At 44.9% G+C, this 21,047-nt stretch overlaps 1 protein-coding gene across 7 annotated transcripts in view; it reads left to right on the top strand.

Moving 5' to 3' along the window:
- Positions 1–21,047, top strand: part of MTMR3 (myotubularin related protein 3) — a 2,239,538-nt gene that overhangs the window by 811,563 nt on the left and 1,406,928 nt on the right. The window lies entirely within an intron of this gene.

The raw sequence follows: 21,047 nt of genomic DNA, 5'->3' as shown, positions 1-21,047 counted from the left end.
CCTTATAGAGATGAGCTGATAATAGCTAGGTATCTCATTTTATATAGTTTAATTAGGTCAGAAGTAGACGTTGTATAAATGATGGTATATTTTTCTTTGCATTTCTTTTTGCAGTTGGAAGTGCGTTATATTTTTCTTTGCATTTCTTTTTGCAGTTGGAAGTGCGTTCTCTACTACCTCCTATAACAGCTGGAAATTTTATGGTATTAAAATATCTGATGCCAGTTTTCATTCTGTCCTCATTTGATAATTTTGAATCTGATGCCTCTGATCTGACTGTGCCGGGCATTGCTAAAGCTCATGGCAACCAAAAATACTCTAGCTTCTCCCTTACCCACAGTGCACCAACTCTGTTACCGCATATCTCATTTGTCACTTTCAGTGAAAGACATGGTTGACCTACTCTCGAGCTTTTTAGATAAATGTTTTATTATTGTCTTGTATCCTATTAAATTTTTTTAACTTTGTTTTGTATTACTTGACCATTACCATAAGGAATCATATTTCTTATCGTAGTTGGTAAAGTTTACTTTTTTCCCCCTGTTAATAGCATACATCTTAAATTACTATAGTTAGTAATTTCCTTTCGACACTAAGTGTAGCCCTCTTTTCTTACCATCTTTTTTTTTCCTGTTTCCGTTTTTTGTATTTAAAAAAAAAATCATGTTCTTACTTGACTTCTTTGTTTTCGTAGCTTAGTGTTACGTCGGAAAAAGGCCCTGCTGGATTTAAAAAAAAGTGTAAAGTGTGGGTACAGAGTTCCCATGTCTGATGCCCACACTGTGTATATACTGTTTGGGACCGATGTTCTTTGTGTTTCACTGTTTCAGTCATTATATTTGGGTAATCTTCTGGCAGGTTGCCCTCAGTCGGCCTGAATTCCCAAGTCTTGGGTCCTGCGTTGGTTGCTGTCTTCTCTTCCATGACGTCAGGTTGTCAGGGGTATAAAACATGCAGCCGACGCCATTTTCTTTAGTCTTTCTTGCTGCACGGTGCCCGAAGCAGAAGCATTTCGCAAGTGCCGGTTGGCCGACTACTGAAATATTCGAGTTTGAGTGTCAGAACCAAAGTCTTCACTAAAGCTAAGTACCCCATTAGGGAAACATTTTTCTTGCTTTTTACCGATGTCAGAAAAAGTTAATAATTGTATTACTTGTGGGAAGCAAATACCTCATAAGGATTTCCATTTATACTGTATTCCTTGCCTAGGCTCTGATCACAACGTGCCTGGCTGTCGGTTTTGTGCTAGATTTAACCAACGCACTATTAAGCGTCTGTATATTTTTGTATCAAAGTATTTTGGAAATGGATTTAACTACCCAGAAATGTCGTCTGATAGCAATCTGACTACTGGAGTACATAAAAAACGCAAAGAAAAGGACAGAGAAAGGCAGTCGAGATTCAAAACCGACGACGCTTCTCCTAAGCCAGTCGCCGGTTCGCCGGTACTCAGGTGCTTTCGCAGCCCCTGATACCCGCTACATTCAAGTCGCAGGCCTCTACCGACACCCATTTGGAATCCGGCATGCAACATGATACTCAAGGTATTGGACCGACGGATGTATCTCCCTCGGATGGGTCTGGAGCCGCTGAGCAGGCATTGGCTTCTGAGGGTGTATTAAGACCTCAACATTTATATATCAAACCGACGACAGCTGCAAAACCAAAGACAAAGGCAACTTCTAAAACTAAAAAACCGACGCATGAGCCACATGCACAGGCCTCTATGCCTAAAAAACAGATGATTAAAATGGCTGAAGACCTTATTACCTTAATCAGGGGTACCCATCCCCCTCTAAATAAGAGGCCTAGGCAAGACACTGATTATGAATCTTCAGATCAGGTTTCTATTTCTTCTGATTCCTCTTCTGATCAGGAGTTATCTATACCTCCCTATGAGGATTCTTATGCTGAGGAGTCTATTCCATCTGCATCCCCTCCAGAGGATTATTCATTTGGAGAAACCTTGCATACTTTGAGGGAGCATTTTCACTGGGAGAGTCAAGACTTCTCAGAGTCAAAAAAGAGGCTCAGGGATTTCCTTCTCCCTTAGCACAAGCCTTTAGCCATTTCCCCTGTTTTAGACATTGTAGATGATGTGTTTTCGGAGTGAAGTTTGACCCCTGACTCCTTACCTCCAGCTCCCAGTAAGCCTGATAGATATTACAGGGTCCCTGACTCACATAAATGTATATTTAGAAACCCTGCTGCTGATCCTGAAACTATTTCAGAGGGTCCAAAGGGAGTTAAGGCCTCAACAGCGAAAAATCCTACCCCCTCTGACAGAGATTCAAGGGCACTTTACAGATGGGAAAAAGGTTTGTACATCTGCAACCTTGGCAGTCAGGGCCTTAAACTGTCAATGTCATATGCTTAAGTACCAACAACATGATGTTCATCGTGCTATGCTGCTACAGTCATCACACTTGGGTTATCCTGCCGTCAGGCGGTCCCGCAGTCGGCCTGAATTCCAAAGCCTTGGTCCGGCATCGGTTGTCGTCGCTTCTTCCCTGACGTCAGTATGGCAGGGGTATAAAAGAGGCAGCCAATGCCATTTTCTTCAGTCTTTCTTGCCGTGCGGTGCCCGAAGCAGAAGCAGTTCGCAAGTGCCAGTTGGCTAGCTCCTGAGATTTTCGAACAGAATTTCAGCCGAAGTCTTCTATAAAGCTAAGTACCCCGTTGGGGAAACTTTTCTTGCCTCAGACCGATGTCAGACAAAGTTAATAATTGTATTTCTTGTGGGAAGCAAATACCTCATAAGGATTTTCATTCTTATTGTATTCCTTGCTTAGGCCCAGACCACAACGTTTCTGGTTGTCGGTTTTGTGCTAGGTTCAATAAACGCACTATTAAGCGTCGGGCTGATACCGCCCGACATTATTTTGGCAGAAAATTCAACTACATTATGTCGTCGGAACCTCCGACATCCGCTATGTTTAAAAAACGCAAGGACAAAGACAGGCAGCCTAGACCTAGACCAGATATCGAGGTCTCGGTTAGGCCTGCCGCCGGATCTCCGGTATTCAGTGAGGCGCCTACGCAGCCCCTGACTACCGCAGATTTAGAAAATACGACTACCTCTCAGTCAGAATCTACTGGGCCACTGGAGCCGGTTTCTCCTCAACTCGCGGACGCCAGCTCTTGCGGCGATCCGGAGACTATGGACAAGGCCTTCAGTTTCAGAAGGCGTCTTTAAACTGATGACTCTCTCCGTTAAGTCATACGCTAAGCTTCCAAAAGTTAAGAAACCGAGTCCACAGACTCCTACACAGGCCCCTATGCCTAAAAAACAGATGCTCAAAATGGTGGAGGACCTGATTACCCTTATCAGAGGTTTCCAGCCCCCTCCTGACAAAAGGCCTAGACTAGAGGAAGATTTACCTTCTTCTGACCAGGAATCCATTTCCTCAGCAGACTGAGGAACAGGATTACACCTTCCCTCTCTATGAAGACTCAGATGCTGAGGAGTCTATTCCCTCTGTTTCCCCCCCTGAAGACTTCTCTTTTGGGGAAACCCTGCACACCATGAGAGAGCATTTCCACTGGGAAGGACAAGATTACTCTGACTCCAAGTTTCTTCTTCTACCTCAGCATAGACCCCTAGCCATTCCTCCTGTTTTAGACATTCTGGATGATGTCTACACTGAATCCAGTCTAAATCCAGATTCCTTACCTCCAGCACCACCTAAACCAGACAGATATTATCGAGTCCCTGACTCTCACAAGTTTTTATATAAAAGCCCTCCTGCAGACCCAGAAACCATTTCCCAGGGTCTCAAAGGGGTTAAGGCCTCTTCTGCTAAGAATCCACTACCCGCGGAAAGAGATTCCAGGGCATTAGAAAGATGGGGGAAAAAAGTGTATACCTCTGCCACTTTGGCCATGAGGGCATTAAACTGCCAATTCCACATGATTAAATACCAGCAGTACTTGCTTACTCAGTTAAAACAGAAAATGACCCCTCAAACAGATCAACTAGATTTCAAAGGGATGCAAGATTTGTTGCATGCAGCAGAACAAGTGGGAAAACATACCTTGCAGTGTGGTTTTGATTCTTTGGAGGCCTCATGTAGAGCAGCAGTCACAGGGTCTGTAATACGTAGACATGCTTGGCTAAAAGAGCAGACCTTACCAGAACATGTCAAAGCAAAGTTACTGGATGCTCCACTTTTAAAGGATGCGTTATTTGGTGTCAAAGCAGAGGAAGTTTTAAAGAAGATGGAAGAAAAGGCAAAATCAATGGAAACAGTTAAAGATTTTTTACAGGTACAACCTCCTCACTTCAGCAGAAACTGGCCATCAAAAAACTGGTCTTTTCCTGTTTCAGACAGACCCCAAAGGGGCAAGTACAGACGCCCTAGGGGCAGAGGCCAGGCACAAAGTACCTTCAGGCCTAGACAATGGCAAACAACAACTCAAAGAGGGGGAGACGACAGATCTCAACCCTTCAGAAAACGAACTCAATGACTTTCCTCTTCGCCTGCCAAGCAAAATTGCCCAGGCAGCACCTCTAGGAGGAAAACTGGCTCTTTTTCCAGAAAATTGGCACATCATAACAAAGAACAAATGGGTTCTGGATATTATTACCCGAGGCTACAGATTTCATTTTCACACTTTACCACGAATGAGAGGCATGCCAAATCTGCCAACAAACCAATGGGCAGAGGCACAAAAGCAAATTTCAGCTCTCATGAACATGAAAGCAATTCAAAAGGTACCTGCAAAAGAGCAAGGTCAAGGATTTTACTCGACTGTTTTTAGTACTAAGAAAGGACAAAGCCTGGAGACCCATCTTAGACCTTCTATTCTAAACACGTACCTGGACATTCCCAAATTCAGAATGCTTGCACTACAGCAGCTTCTTCCCATGCTGGGCAAGGAGTCTTGGCTGGTAACATTGGACCTCTAAGAGGCATACCTGCATGTCCCTATCAGACAAGATTGCAGAAGATACCTCAGATTTTTGGCAGGCTCAACGCATTATCAATTCTCTGCATTGCCCTTTGGCTTATCTACTGCGCCCAGAGTATTCACGAAATGCCTGGCATCAGTAATTGCATACTGCAGACAGCGAGGAATACAAATTTATCCATATCTGGACGACTGCCTGATCCAAGCGGACAGCAAAGACATCCTACTACAGCATCTGGCATTTGTAACAAAGTTGCTAAGTTGCCTAGGGTACACAGTAAACAAAAAGAAGTAAAAACTAATACCCTCACAAGAAATAATTTTTCTGGGTGCCAGCTTGAATACAACGACCCAGATGGCTTCCCTTACGCCAGACAAACAAAAACAACTGGCTCAGTACTTCAAAAAGATGGCAACTTCTACCCAGCTCACTGCAAGGAAATTCCTGCAGGCATTGGGGTACATGGCATCCTGCATTCAACTAATTGCATATGCAAGGCTGCATATGAGAAAACTACAATGGTACCTAAAAAGTGTATGGTCCCAACACAGACACAGCCTCGAAGCAAGTATAACTCTCATTCCCTGCCTTCAAAAAGAGTTTCTATGGTGGGCTCAAGCATGCCAAGCAAACAAGGGCCTTCTTTTGTCTCACCTCCAGCAAATAAAACCTTGACAACAGATTCATCAGACTACGCCTGGGGTGCACACATGGCAGGACAATGCATACAGGGCAAATGGTCTGCAAACCAAAGGCAACTACATATCAATCAAAAGGAGATGCTAGCTGTAAAAAATGCACTAACAGCCTTCAAGGACCTCTTGCATCCAGGACAACTTCTAATAAGGACGGACAACACCACAGTTATGTGGTACATAAACAAACAAGGAGGAACGCACTCCTACCCACTATGCAGACAGGCAATGGACTTGTGGAACTCAGCATTAACTTGCCAAGTACAACTGCAAGCACGATTCCTGCCAGGAAAAGAAAACATTTTGGCAGACAAATTAAGCAGAAATTTGACAGACCCTCACGAGTGGAGACTACACCCACAAGTATTCTCAATGATAACTCAAAGGTGGGGACCACCAGACATAGATCTGTTTGCCTCAACCAACAATTGCCAGCTACAAAAATTTTGCACTAGGACTTACCATCCCTTGACCTGGAAAGTGGATGCCCTATCATTCAGTTGGACAGCATTGTCAGTCTACGCCTTCCCACCTCTGCCTCTACTGACCCAGGTATTACTGAAAGCCAGATCAGAGAGACCACAGATGATCCTTATTGCTCCGGACTGGCCACGTCAACACTGGTACCCACTACTACTAAACTTGACTCGCAGCCCTCCATGGATCTTACCTCAATTCCCTCTGCTGTCAACCCAACAAAACTCTCAGATACTTCACAGTCAACTAAAGACCTTAAATCTAGCTGCATGGAAAATTCCTTAAATTATCAAACAACACTTCTCTCAAAGGACGTTCAGAATGTAATTTTGGAGGCCAGGAGGCCCAGCACCAGAAAAACTTACTCAGACAAATGGAAAAGATTTTGTGTATGGAGTCAGGCCAGAAGCCTAAATCCTGGTATCCCAAATATTCCACACATACTCCAATATCTAACTGAGATGCTACACAAAGGCCTTTCTTTCTCATCCATAAAGATCCATGCTTCAGCCATTTCAGCTCAATATGATAGAGTTCCTCCCATTTTCTCTCATCCTTTGCTAAGGCAGTTTCTCAGAGGGGCAAAAAATATAAGACCCCCCAGAAAACCACCAACTCCAACTTGGGATCTAAATTTTGTTCTGGAAAAGTTAACACTTCCTCCTTTCGAACCAGCCTTTTCAGCAGAGCTTCAATACTTGTCATGGAAAACAGCCCTGCTGCTGGCTATCACCTCAGCACGCAAAGTCTCAGAACTGCAGGCACTTATGGCAGTGGAACCTTTCATCATTTTCCATCAGGACAGAGTATCTTTACGCACCAACCCTTCCTTCATGCCAAAGGTAGTATCCAGTGTGGCTCTCAATCAGTCCATACACTTGCCCACCTTTTATCCAAACCCACAGAATAAAGGAGAAAGACTCCTTCACTCTTTGGATATTCACAGACAGTTACGTTACTATTTGGACAAGACAAAGGCCTTCAGAAAATCTGACCAGCTCCTTGTATCCTATGCACCAGGCTCAGAAGGAAAGGCTATTTCAAAACAAATCTCCAAATGGATAGCACATTGCATCCGCTTTTGCTACTCACACCACGGGAAAGCAGTGCCTGCTAGTATTAGGTCTCACTCTACCTGGGCTACATCAACCTCAGCAGCCTTCCTCTGAGGAGTCCCAACAAAGGACATTCTGGAGGCAGCTACCTGGAGTTCAGTGCACACCTTCACCAAGCATTACCACCTTCCTCTATACTCAAAAACCAGAGCTGGGTTTGCCACTGCAGTTCTGCAGGGCATCTTAGCTGCACCTAACCAAGTTTAGCTCCTACCGTCCAACCTTAGCTTTGGGACTCTACCCAAGTGTGATGACTGCAGCTGCATAGTACGATGAACATAGTACAGTTTTGTACCTACCATAAATGTAGATGTTCGGGTGTTTATGCTGCTGCAGTCCAGGTTACCCTCCCTCCATCCCCTCTACCTAACAAGGCTTTTCTTATCCCTCCATGTACTTCAACCTTTGGGATGCATGTCTATATGGTGTATTTGCTTACAACTAGTACCATTGTTTTGCACTAAGGTATGTTTTGCAAGCTTCTTATTTTGCCTTCCTAGTTTGGGGCACCTGACATCTGGGGCAAGAAAAAGTGAAGAAAATGGCGTCTGCTGCCTCTTTTATACCCCTGCCACACTGACGTCAGGGAAGAAGCGACGACAATCAACGCCGGACCAAGACTTTGGAATTCAGGCCGACTGAGGGACCGCCTGACTGCAGGATAACCCAAGTGTGATGACTGCAGCAGCATAACCACTCAAACATCTACATTTATGGTAGGTACAAAACTGTACTTTATGGGATTGCTGAAACAGAAAATGATGTGAATTGTGCAGAAAATAAAGAATTGCAGGAATTATTGCATGCAGCTGAACAAGTTGGAAAGCGTACTATGCAATGCGGTTTTGATTCCTTAGAGGCCTCCTGCAGGGCCGTAGTTACTGGATCTGTGATTAGGAGGCATGCCTGGTGAAAGGAACAAAATTTGCCTGATCATGTTAAAGCTAAATTGCTAGATGCACCTTTACAGCATGATTCTCTGTTTGGTATTAAGGCAAAAGAGTTTTAAAAGAAAATAAGACAAAGCTAAGTCTATGCAAACTGTTAAAGACTTCTTACAAGTGCAGCCACCAAGATTCAGTAGACACTGGCCTACACAAAATTGGTCCTTTCTTGTGTCAGACAGAGCTCAAAGGGGCAAATCCAGACTGCCAAAGGGTTCTAGATACCAGGCCCAAGATTCATACAGGTCAAAGCAATGGGGCGCATTTACCTCCAAGTCAGGGGGAGATAAAACGCAAACCTACAGAAAACAGTCACAATGACTTCCCTCTGCCTACACCAAGCACTTATCTTTTGACAGCACCCTTAGGGGGAAAATTAACACTTTTTGCTCAAAATTGGCAGTTAATGACCCAGGACAAGTGGGTACTAAACATAGCATCACAGGGATACAGATTCCATTTCCACACTCTGCCAATGGCAAACGTCCAGATCTGCCCAAAAATCAATGGGCAGAGGCACAGAAACAGGTTGTCCCTCATGGATATGGGGGCCATTCAACCAGTACCAGAATAGGAAAAAGGACAAGGTTTTTACTCAAGACTGTTCTTGGTACCCAGAAAGGACAAGGCCTGGCGGTCAATACTGGATTTATCAATTTTGAACACATACCTGGACATTCCAAAATTCAAAATGCTGACTTTGCAGCAGCTTCTGCCCATGCTGGGCAAGAATGCTTGGCTGGTGACTTTAGACCTAAAAGAGGCATACCTGCATGTCTCAATAAGACATTCGTGCAGAAGATACGTCAGATTCAAGGCTGGCTCAATGCATTACCAATTCTCTGCACTGCCCTTTGGCTTATGTACTGCGCCCAGGGTCTTTAAAAAGTGCCTGGCACCAGTAATTGCATTTTGCAGACAAAGAAATGTACAAATATATCCTTACTTGGATGACTGTCTCATTCAAGCAGAGAACAAGGACACACTTGTTCGACACCTGGCGTTTGTGAAAAGGCTTCTAACATGCCTAGGGTACGCAATAAACGATAAAAAATCACAACTGGTACCCTCTCAAAAGATAACATTCCTGGGTGCAAGCTTGAATACAACTGCCCAGATGGCTTACCTTACGCCAGACAAAGGCAACTGACTACTTACTTCAAACTGATGGCAACAAAAACCGAGTCTTCTGCAAGACAAATTCTGCAGGCTCTGTGCTTCATGGCGTCCTGCATCCTACTAATTCCATATGCAAGACTGCATATGAGGAAACTTCAGTGGCACCTAAAAAGTTTATGGAGTCAACATTCACACAGTCTGGAAACAATGATTCCTCTCATTCCCTGCCTGCAACAGGAGTTTCTATGGTGGGCAAAGGCCTGTCACCAAAACATGGGATGGCCCTTCACTCTATCCCCTGCCAGCCAAACCTTAACAACAGACTCATCGGATTATGCCTGGGGGGCCCACAAGACAGAAAGATGCATTCAGGGCATATGGGCACTAAAACAAATGCATCTACATAGCAACCAGAAAGAGATGCTAGCTGTTCAAAGTGCCCTTAACAGCCTTCAAGGACTTACTTCATCCAGGACAACTACTGATTAAAGACGGACAACACCACAGTCATGTGGTATATAAACAAGCAAGGGGGGCACACACTCATACCCCCCTTGCAGATTAGCCATGGCACTGTGGGACACAGCTTTGACCTGACAAATACATCTTCAAGCTCCGTTCCTGCCAGGAAAACAAAACACTCTGGCAGACGATTTAAGCAGAAACCTTATGGATCCTCAAGAGTGGAAACTAAATCCACAAGTCTTCAGCATGATAACACAGAAATGGGGGAGCCCAGACATAGATCTATTTGTCTCTCCTCAAAGTTATCAATTGAAAAGATTCTGCACAAGGACTTATCACAGACAAGCATGGAAATGGACGCCCTATCCTTCATTTGGAAAAACCTATCAGTTTACGCCTTTACTCTTCTGCTTCTTCTACCCAAGGTCTTCCTAAAAGTCAGACAAGAGAAGCCAAAGATGATACTAATTGCCCCGTACTGGCCCCACCAATACTGGTACCCAATCCTAAGGAACTTGTCTCAATACTCAGCATGGACCTTGCCTCAAAGACCACAACTAGTGTCCCAGCAAAACAATCAGATCCTGCACAATCAACTACAGACTTTAAACCTGGCAGCATGGCTAATCACTTAGTCATACAAACACCACCTCTCAGTAAAGCTGTGATGGATGTCATTTTGGAAGCCAGAAGGCCTAGTACTAGAAAATCTTATGCTGACAAATGGAAGAGATTCTGTGCTTGGAATCAAGCACAAGGAACTGATACAGCAGAACCAAATATTCCTCAGATATTACAATACTTAACTGAGATGCTTGACAAAGGCCTATCTTTCTCATCAGTCAAAATCCATGCCTCTGCCATTTCGGCTTATTACAACACAGAGCCACCAATCTTTTCTCATCCTTTACTAAAGCAGTATCTTAGAGGAGCCAAAAATGTAAGGCCTCCTAGAAGGTCACCATTACCTGCATGGGACCTCATTTATGTGCTGGAAAAGCTCACCCTGCCTCCATTTGAACCAGCTGCTACCACTGATATAAAGTTCTTATCATGGAAGACAGCTCTGCTACTAGCAATTACTTCAGCAAAAAGAGTTTCAGAGCTACAGGCCCTCATGGCTGTAGAGCCTTTTATGATATTTTACCCGGACAGGTTGTCTGAGGACAAGTCCTACTTTTATGCCTAAGGTGGTTTCCAGTGTGACTCTTAACCAAACAATTCATCTGCCAACTTTTTATCCAAATCCGCAGAACAAAGGGGAGAGAATTCTGCATTCCTTGGACATACACAGACAGCTAAGATTCTACTTGAGCAGGACTAAAGCTCTAAGAAAACTGAGCAATTACTAGTGTCATATGCTGCAGGATCAGAAGGAAAGGCTGTTTCAAAGCAGAGTTTCAAAGTGGATAAGCCACTGCATCCGTTTCTGCTGCTTACACCATGGTAAACCTGTGCCCAAGGGCATTAGGTCTCATTCCACCAGAGCTGCAGCTACTTCAGCAGCCTTTCTCAGAGGAGTACCAACCAAAGACATTTTAGAGGCTGCTACTTGGAGTTCTGTTCACACCTTCACAAAGCATTACCATTTGCCTCTCTACTCTAAGTCCAGGGCAGGCTTTGCCACTGCAGTGCTGTAGGGCCTTATAGCCGCACCTAATGCTGTTTAGCTCCAGCCTCCCAACCATAGCTTTGGAATTCTACCCAAATGTAATGACTGCAACAGTGAAACACGAAGAACATAGTACAGTTGTGTACACTTACCATAAATGTAGTTGTTCGAGTGTATTCACTGTTGCAGTCCAGGTTACTCTCCTGCCATCCCTCTGTCATTCTGATGTTTCTTTCCTTCACTATTTTCTACAACCTATGTGGTGTATTTGCTTGTTGATGAAGGTAAAGGTTATAGTGATGCTCGGGGGCAAGAAAAACTAAAAAAAAATGGTGTCAGCTGCATGTTTTATACCCCTAACGACCTGACGTCATGGAAGAGAAGACAGCAACCGACACAGCACCCAAGACTTTGGAATTCAGGCCGACTGAGTGCAACCTGCCAGCAGATTACCCAAATGTAATGACTGCAATAGTGCATACACTCAAACATCTACATTTATGGTAAGTGTACACAACTGTACTTTACATCTTCAGGAAGATAGTTATGTATGCCATGGGTTCAACTCCAGGGTGCTTGTTGAAAGAAAAAAGCTTATTTTAAAAGGCTTATTACCGTTTGCCTTTGAAGAGGCTATTTCTGGAGATCAGTCTCCCAAAGTTGAACAATCCAAAACGACTTCTCTGAAACCTTCTGCATCTTCCACGGTTTTGCAGCTGTCCAAGAAAAAAGTCAAGATGGATCCAACCTTATTCTCTGATCTGGAAAAGCAGTTATTGATGGACCTGACTTCCTCAGATCTGACTAAAAAGGTATCGAATACAACTACTTCCAGCTGTACCGGTTCAGGTTTGATTCAGTTACCCATTACAAGGTACTCACCATTGGTGGATCCAGCGCTCTCAAGGGTGCCTTCACCTTTCTTGGAGCTACACCATCCCAGATCCCCCTCTGTTATTTCGACTTGTTCTTCTACAAATTTGACGGAGGAATATGTGGGAAGTGTGGTGAGGAAGATTCTCTCAGCGCAGAGTCAGATGGGTGTCTTACTGGTTCTTACCCCTTCAGGTCAGGAGGTCTGTTCTTTTACTTCACCCCCACTACAAGTTCCTCCTCATTCCAGCTGTCTGAGTCCCTGAATCTGTGCTGTCCAGCTGTGTCTGGCTCGGATCTGAAGATAGTGTTAGTCAACTGTAAAGCTGTTGGAGCCGTCTCTGCACTTCAGAGCCTCGGCACTAGATAGTTTGCTCTGGCTTCCACCTCGAGAGATTGCCTTCAGAGTAGGGGAGGACTACGATCCAAAAGCTTGTCTTTTCATATCCAATGTCTTCTTTTTCTCTGCAGCAGTCTGCCTTCGAGGCTGTGAAGAGGATTTTCTGTGACTCAGCTGAAAGGGCAGATCCAACCTCCTTGGATCATAAGCCCTTCTACCATGATGTCTCTGTGCTCAGAGACTCATCCCTCTTTGCCACAGGGTCAGCCAGTCCAAGACCCCAGGCTTCCCCACAGGGTATCTCAATTTCTTCCGATGCCTCCCCAGAACATCCCGCTGAGGAAGTCCCTCAAAAGAAGACATGTAAGAGGAAGGACTTGGACTCCTCAGAGGAGTTTGTCAACAAAGATACAGACTTTGTTAAAGGTTAAGGGTTCCCATGGTCATCTCCTGAAGATGTCTAATTTGGAGACCTTCTCGAGGTCCTAAAGCAGTGTGAGGGGGCTGGACTCCCAGGAACCCTTCATCCAAGGAGTCTATTACTGGAGGCTTTTGGTACTGACCCATCTACCTTCTGGGTTACTCCACCCACTGATGAGCTTACTGAGTTAGTCTCTCAGTGGGCATGGAGGGGACCCGACACAGTCGAACCAATACTTGAGACTGGACAAGATTATGGCACCACCTTTGGATAAGCAATTTTGGAGTAAAGGTGTGCCCATTGATGCATGGTCATGGCGGCGGTCACCAAAAGGGAACTTGCCAAGGAGAGTTCCACTGTTCACCTCCTTAACGGGGAGTAAAGGGAGATGGGCAAGTTTGGGAAGTGTGTCCATGCTTAGCGACCTTTGCCTTAAGGTTGCTAAATTGTTTGACACATTTTACAAGATTACAGAGAGGTTTGATTAAGGTACTATTAAATACCCTGTCAGGATCCCTTTTTGCAGCGGGCCAGTCATCTGTGACTTCTCAGTTGGCTACCCTGCAGTCTATTTCCAGTTCATCCATGAGGCTTATTTTGCATGTAGCCGAAGGAATCTGAACGGTAGCGGATTCAGGCTTTGCCATCAGGAGGCATGCCTGGATGCCCTTATGTGATTTTGCTGAGCCCTTCAAGTCATAATTTGTCAATGCTCCTTTTGACGGCAATTCTTTGTTTGGCCCCAAGGTGAAGGACACATTATCCAGGTGTGAGAAGGATGGAAAGACCATATCTGCCATGGGCATACATTTTTATACTCCTCAAAGATCCTTTTCTAGAAATCATCAAGGTGATAGGAAGATGTGGTTGAAGAAGTCCCTGGGTCCTTTCCAGGACATGTGGAGGAAGTTCCCCCAGGGGCAGAGGAAAGAACTCCCAATGGTTAACACTGCCCCCCATGGCAGAAGTGGCCTGCAAAACCAGGGGTCCAGAGATTCTTTCTTTGATTGACCTTACCAGTGCTCCTGAAAGGAGGCACGATTGCCCACCTGTGGAGGCAGTTGAGGGTTAATTATCCTTGCACTAGAGAGCCTGGCTAGACATAAAAGATACTTGGGTGCAGAGGATTATTTCCCTAGGTGATATAATGCCATTTTCCCTTCCACCTCCAGTCTCAAGAAAAATCCCATATGTTCCACCCAGTCAGAGGGAGCAAGCGGCAATTCAAATACAAAAGCTACTAGAAAAAAAGTCATCCAAGAGGTCCCGCTAGACCTGATCAAATCTGGAACTTACTCAAGGTTCTTTTTAGTGACAAAGAAAACAGGACTGTAGACCAGTTTTGGATCTCCGCAACTTAAACAAGTCAGTTCACACCAAGTTTCTGATGGTCACTGTTCAGTCCATTCTCCCTTTTCTGGGCAAGGACAACTGGATGTACTTGGTAGACCCTCAGGATGTGTACTGTCACATAAAGATGAGCAGACGATCCAGAAGGTACTTGCGCTTTGGCTGAAGCCAGTCATTACCATTTCAGAGTTCTGCCCTTTGGCCTCAGTACAGTCCCCTCGGTGTTCACCAAATGTATGGCAGTAGTAGCAGCTCACTTGAGACTGTAAGGATTCCAGGTGTTTCCATATCTAGACAACTGGCTCATAACATCCTGACTAGGCATCAGTTAATAAGGGCAAGCGATCAGGTTCTCCAGACATGTTCTCATCTGGGGATAACCATAAACTATGACAAGTCTCAACTGGAACTAACTCAGAATTTGGAATTCATAGGAACACTGTTCAACACAAAGTCATTAATAGCTTTTCTGCCTCCCTCAAGGGTGCAAGCTGTAATACCGCAGGTCTGAAAAATAATCTGCAGTACCAAGATTTCAGCCAGCTTTGTCCTTCAAGCTCTGGGATCAATGTCAGCGGCAGTAACACTAGTACCTTTAGCCAGATTTTATGTGAGGATTCTACAATGTATGCTAGCAACACAAGGGTTGATACTTTACCAACCCATATCGACTCTTGGATTCATATCACTTACATATGCAATATATAAATAAATATATATAAATATGCAGTTGGTGGATTAAATCAGATCAGGTTTTACAAAGCCATCCATTTGTTCCCCTTCAGCCCAAGGCCATAGTGACCATGGGTATTTCCCAATTGGGGTGGTGGTGGGGCATTTTCTGAGGAAAACAGTCTAAGGGACTTGCTCCCTCAAAGAAGCTAATTTAAATGTCAAGGTCCTAGAGATATGAGCAGTGTTTTTAGTGTTGCAAGCCCTTCAGAATGCCCTCTTCCTTTGAGGACGATTGCAATTCAAACAGACAATATGTCAGAAATTTGGTACATCAGCAAGCAAGGATAGACCAGATCTTATCCATTGTATTGAGAAACACTCAGGATGTGACAGTGGGCAATCTCATCCAAATGCTTTCTCATATCAATGCACATTCCGGGGAAGTCTATCGTGACATCAGACAAAGTTGAGCAGGTGTATTCTTCTACCTCATGAGTGGTCTCTCAACAAGAACGTGACAGAAATTATTTCTCACGCCAGCCTTGCTGCGACCTTTTTGCTTCTCCCCTAAACAACACATGCAGCAGCTACTTTGCCATAATCCCCCCACAGTGGGAATCACCGAGGGAAGCTCTACTTCATGATTGGCCCTCCGGTCTGTTATACGCCTCTCCACCAATCCTGCTAATTCTGAAATTCCTACAGAAAGCTGCCATGTTGAAGAGCAAAGTTATGCTCATTGCACCCTTTTGGCCTCGACAGATTTGGTTCCCCTTCTTTTGGCCTCACTTACTTCACCAACCTTGGATTCTGGATCCAGTTCCAGACCTGCTGCCTCACCCGACAGGCATAATCCATCCAGGTGTATCAAACTTCTGGCCGACAAGCCTGGCTTCTCTAATTCCATTAATAGCCAGGCAACCTGTGCTGTCTTCTCCTGTCCGACATATATTTTTATCTACACATAAGCCTTCAACATACACTTCTATTTCAGTAAATGGAAAAGATTCGTGTATTGGGTACATCAAAATCATTTTAAACCTTTTTCAGCTCCTGTACGTAACATCCTTGAATTTTTGGCCCTACTTTTTAAAGAAGTTGCCAGTTCTTCAACTATAAAAGTCCAGTTAACAGCAATATCAGACTTTCACATTGGTTTTACTGGTTCCTCAGTAGCCTCTCATAAGCTGTGCAGAGCTTTCTTGAGAGGCACTCTTCTTTTAAGACCCTCCTTTAAAGACTCTACTCCCCCATGGGACCTCAGTGTGGTACTCCAGGCAGGTGGTGTTTGTATTTCACTGTTGCAGACATCACATTTGGATTATCCCTGCTGGGATAGCCCTTGGCCAGCCTGAATACCAGAGATTTGTATTTCTGCTTCGGTTGCTGCTGCTTGAAGACTGACGTCAGGTCGTCAGGGGTATAAAGGAAGGCCACTGACGCCATTACATCAGTCTTTCTTCCCGTTGAGCCCAAAGCAGAAGCAGTTCACAGGAGTGCCGGTCGACCGCTACCAGAGTTTCATTTCCAAATTTCAGGGGTGTAAAGGAAGGCAGCCAACGCCATTACATTAGTCTCTCTTCCCGTGGAGCCCGAAGCAGATGTTCTTCGTGTTTCACTGTTGCGGTCATCACATTTTGGTTATCATCCTGCAGGTAGCCCTCAGCCCGCCTGAATACCAGAGTCTTCGAATTTCTGCGTTGGATGCTGTCTCTTCTTCCATGACGTCAGGTCATCAGGGGTGTAAAACATGCAGCCGACGCCATTACATCAGTTTTTCTTGCTGTGCAGTGCCCGAAGCAGAAGCGGTTTGCAAGTACCAGTTGGCCGTCTCCTGAAATTTTCATTTTCGAGTTTCAGACCTGAAGTCTTCAAAAAAGATAAGTACCCCATTGGGATCCTTTTTCTTGCTCCAACCAATGTCAGTAAAAGTTAACAATTGTCTTGCCTGTGGAAAGCAAATACCTCATAGAGATTTTCATTCTTATTGCATCCCCTGTTTAGGTCCAGACCACGACTTCCCTCGCTGTCGGTTTTGTGCCTTGTTCAACCCTCGAACTATTCATCGGGCTATTTTTGCAGCCAATTACTTTCGTACTCTATTTCAGTACTCCGAAATGGCTTCGTTAAGCCATCAGACTACCGATCTTAGGAAAAAACGTAAGGATAAAGACGGAGACTGACTGCATAGGTCCAAAACTGCCGACAACGCTTCCGTTAAGCTAGTCGCCAATCTGCCAGTATTCAGTGAGGCGCTTTCGCAGCCCCTGATTCCCACTACTTCAGATTCGCAGGCCTCTACTGAGACCCATTCAGTGTCAGGTATGCCACGAGATGCTTCTTTCACTATGGAACCTGTGGATGTCTCTACCTTGGACGAGTCCGGAGCCACTGGAGCAGGCACCGGCTTCTGAGGGTGTATTCAGGCCTGCAGTCATTCATTTTAAACCAACATCATTGTTTCCATCCAGAAGTTCCGAATCCTTCAGGCCAAAAACTCGCACTTCGCCTAGAAAATCAATGACCAGACCGTGGGCTCAGGCCCATATGCCTCAAAAACAAATGCTTAGAATGGCTGAAGACCTTATTACCTTAATTAGGGGAAGTCAGCTTTCCCCCACTAAGAGACCTAGAACTGAATTTCTTTCTGATTCTTCTGATCAGGAGTCCAATATTTCTGCTGCTTCTGATTAACAGGATTTACCCTTATCTACTCATTTGGATTCTGATGCAGAGGATTCCATTCCCTCTGCTTCACCTCTAGAAGATTTTTCTCCTGCCTCAACACAGGCCTTTAGCTATCCCTCCTGTTCTGGACATTGTAGATGATGCTTTCTTGGAATCTAGCCTTACCCCAGACACTTTACCTCCAGCTCCCAGAAAACCTGACCAGTACTATAGGGTACCTGACTCTCACAAGTTCCTCTTCAAGAGTCCTTTTGTGGATCCAGAGGTCATTTCCCAAGGACCAAAAGGCAATAAGGCTACTGCTGCCAAAAATCCTGCCCCTTCTGACAGAGATTCTAGAGCCGTAGACAGATGGGGTAAGAAGATATACACTTTTGTTACTTTGGTCATTAGGGCATTAAATTGCCAGTTTCATATGTTAAAAGTATCAGCAGCATATTATGGGACTACTTAAACAGAAAATGATGATGATTCCTGACTGTGCTGAACACACAAAATTGAAAGATTAATGTATTTTGCAGAACAAGTTAGTAAACATACTTTGCAATGTGGTTTTGACGCTTTAGAAACATCTTGCAGGGCTGCTGTCACTAGGTCTGTACTTAGAAGGCATGCTTGGCTTAAGGAACAAAACTTGCCAGATCATGTTAAAGCTAAATTACTGGATGCTCCCTTAAACCAAGACTGCCTTTTTGGCAACAAAGCAGAAGTTGTCCTCAAAAGGATGGAGGAAAAAGCTAAATCTGTGCAAACTGTTAAAGATTTCCTACAGGTACAGCCTCCCAGATTCCGGAGGCATTGGCCTTCAAAGAACTGGTCCTTTCCAGTCCCTTCCAGGCCTTCTCAGTCCAAACCCAGGAACAACAGACCACCTAGGCTACAGTCTCAGGCTACGCACAGACCTAAGCAGTGGGGGGGGAGCTCCCACTTCCAAAGAAGGGAGTAGTACGCCACCCCCCTACGGAAAAATGGCACAGTGACTTAACCTTAACCCTTCCAATCCCTGCTCAACTACCTGCTCCCTTAGGAGGAACGCTCGCCCTGCATGCAAAAAACTGGGAACTCATTACCCAGGACAAATGGGTTTTGAACATAGTTCCCCAAGGATACAGATTCCACTTCCACACACTACCAACGCCAAATTGTTGGCCAAACCTACCCCCAAATCAGTGGGCGGAGGCCCAACAGCAGGTTCTCTCTCTTCTCAGTATCAGGGCTATTCAGCCTGTCCCAGCAGAACAAAGGGGACAAGGTTTTCATTCAAGACTTTTTCTGGTAACCAGAAAAGACTACTCCTGGCATCCTATCCTGGACCTCTCTATTCTCAACACCTTTCTGGTAGTTCCAAAATTCAAAATGCTAACTCTTCTAACAGCTTCTTCCTATGCTAGCAAAGGATGCCTGGCTGGTAACCTTAGACTTAAAGGAAGCTTACCTGCACATCCCAATAAGGGAATCTTGCAGGAAACACCTATGCTTCAGGGCAGGCTCCATGCACTATCAGGTCTCTGCACTTCCCTTTGGCTTATCTACTAAGCCTAGGGTATTCACAAAGTGTCTAGCTCCTGCCATTGCATTTTATAGGCAGAGAAATATTAAAATTTACCCATACTTGGACGATTGTCTGATTCAAGCAGAAAGCCAGGACTTGCTTTTACAACACCTGTCATTCGTAAGGAAACTTGTAACCTCACTGGGGTACACCATCAACTAAAAAAATCTCACTTAGTACCCTGCCAACAGATTGTATTCCTGGGGACAAGCTTGAACACAACCTCCCAGATGGCATTCCTCACTCTAGAGAAACAAGTTTATTTGACAACCTACTTCAAACTATTGGCCACAAAACCCCATCTATCTGCAAGGAAAATACTGCAAGCCCTGGGGTTGATGGCCTCTTGCATTCTACTAATTCCATATGCAAGACTGCATATGAGGAAACTCCAGTGGTATCTAAAAAGCCTGTGGTGTCAACATTGTCAGGACCTGGAAACAATGATTTCTATCATTCCTTGTATGAAGACAGAGATCCTTTGGTGGGCAGAGGCCTGCTACCACAACAAGGGACTCCCTTTCACTCTCCCCCTGCAGTTCAAACCCTAACAACAGACTCATCACACTATACATGGGGGGCTCACATGGCGCAGGGTAGTGCATTCAGGGCAAATGGAACCAGAGACAGATGCACCTGCATATCAGTCAAAAAGAAAGGTTAGCTGTACAGAATGCTCTGACAGCCTTCAAAGACCATATTCTTCCAGGACAACTATTGGTAAAGACAGACAACACCACAGTTATGTGGTACATAAACAAGCAGGGGTGAACCCACTCGTACCCTCTCTGCAGACTAGCCATGGCTCTGTGTAACACAGCCTTGCGCTACCAAGTACATCTACAAGCTCAATTCCTGCCAGGCAAACTAAATTCGCTGGCAGACGACTTAAGCAGAAATCTCATGGACCAACACGAATGGAAACTAGAACCCAAAATATTCAACCTCTTGAGGAACAAATGGACTCCAAAGGTAGGCCCGTTTGCCTCCCCTCAAAACTAACAGTTTAACAAATTCTGCATAAGAACTCCCCACAGTCAAGCTTGGAAAGTGGATGACCTGTCCTTTACCTGGGAAAGCCGCTTGGTTTATGTCTTTCCACCTCTGCCTCTCCTCCCGAAGGTTCTACTAAAGATCAAACAGGACAAGCCAAGGACAATACTGATTGCACCAGACTGACCACGTCAGCACTGGTACCCCATCTTGCTCAGTATGACACTGATGCAACAATGGCACCTGCCTCAAACCCCTTCCCTGCTGTCCCAGCAGGCAGGCCAGATTCTGCACCTTCAGCTTCAAACCCTGAACCTTGCAGCCTGGCTAATTCCTTGAGCTCTCCTCTAGCATCCCTCAGTAAGCAGGTGCTGGATGTCATTCTGGAGGCAAGAAGGCCTAGTACTAGAAAATACTATGCTGAAAAGTGGAAAAGATACTGTTCCTGAAGCGAGGCTCAGGGGATGGGCACAACGGTGCCCAGCTTACCTCATATTCTACAGTACCTAACAGAAATGCTCCACAAGGGCCCATCCTTCTCGTCAATTAAAATTCATGCCTCTGCCATTTCAGCACATTATAATACTGAGCCACCCCTCTTCTCTCACCCCTTGCTAAAACAATTCCTTTGAGGGGCCAAAAATTTAAGACCCCCCCCCCCCCAGGAGAGCTCCCACTCCATCCTGGTTCCTTAACTTTGCATTGGAAAAGCTCACGCTTCCCCCATTTGCCCCCCTTTGAAACAGCTGCAACAGCAAAGTTGAAATCCCTTCCTTGGAAAACAGCCTTCCTTATAGCCATCACTTCAGCAAGAAG

Source organism: Protopterus annectens, chromosome 4.part0, assembly GCF_019279795.1.
Source record: "Protopterus annectens isolate FY-2018-M chromosome 4.part0, PAN1.0, whole genome shotgun sequence".
NCBI classification, from domain to species: domain Eukaryota; kingdom Metazoa; phylum Chordata; order Ceratodontiformes; family Protopteridae; genus Protopterus; species Protopterus annectens.
Note: the sequence above shows the minus strand (reverse complement) of the source record. Positions and strands in the feature narration are given on the sequence as shown.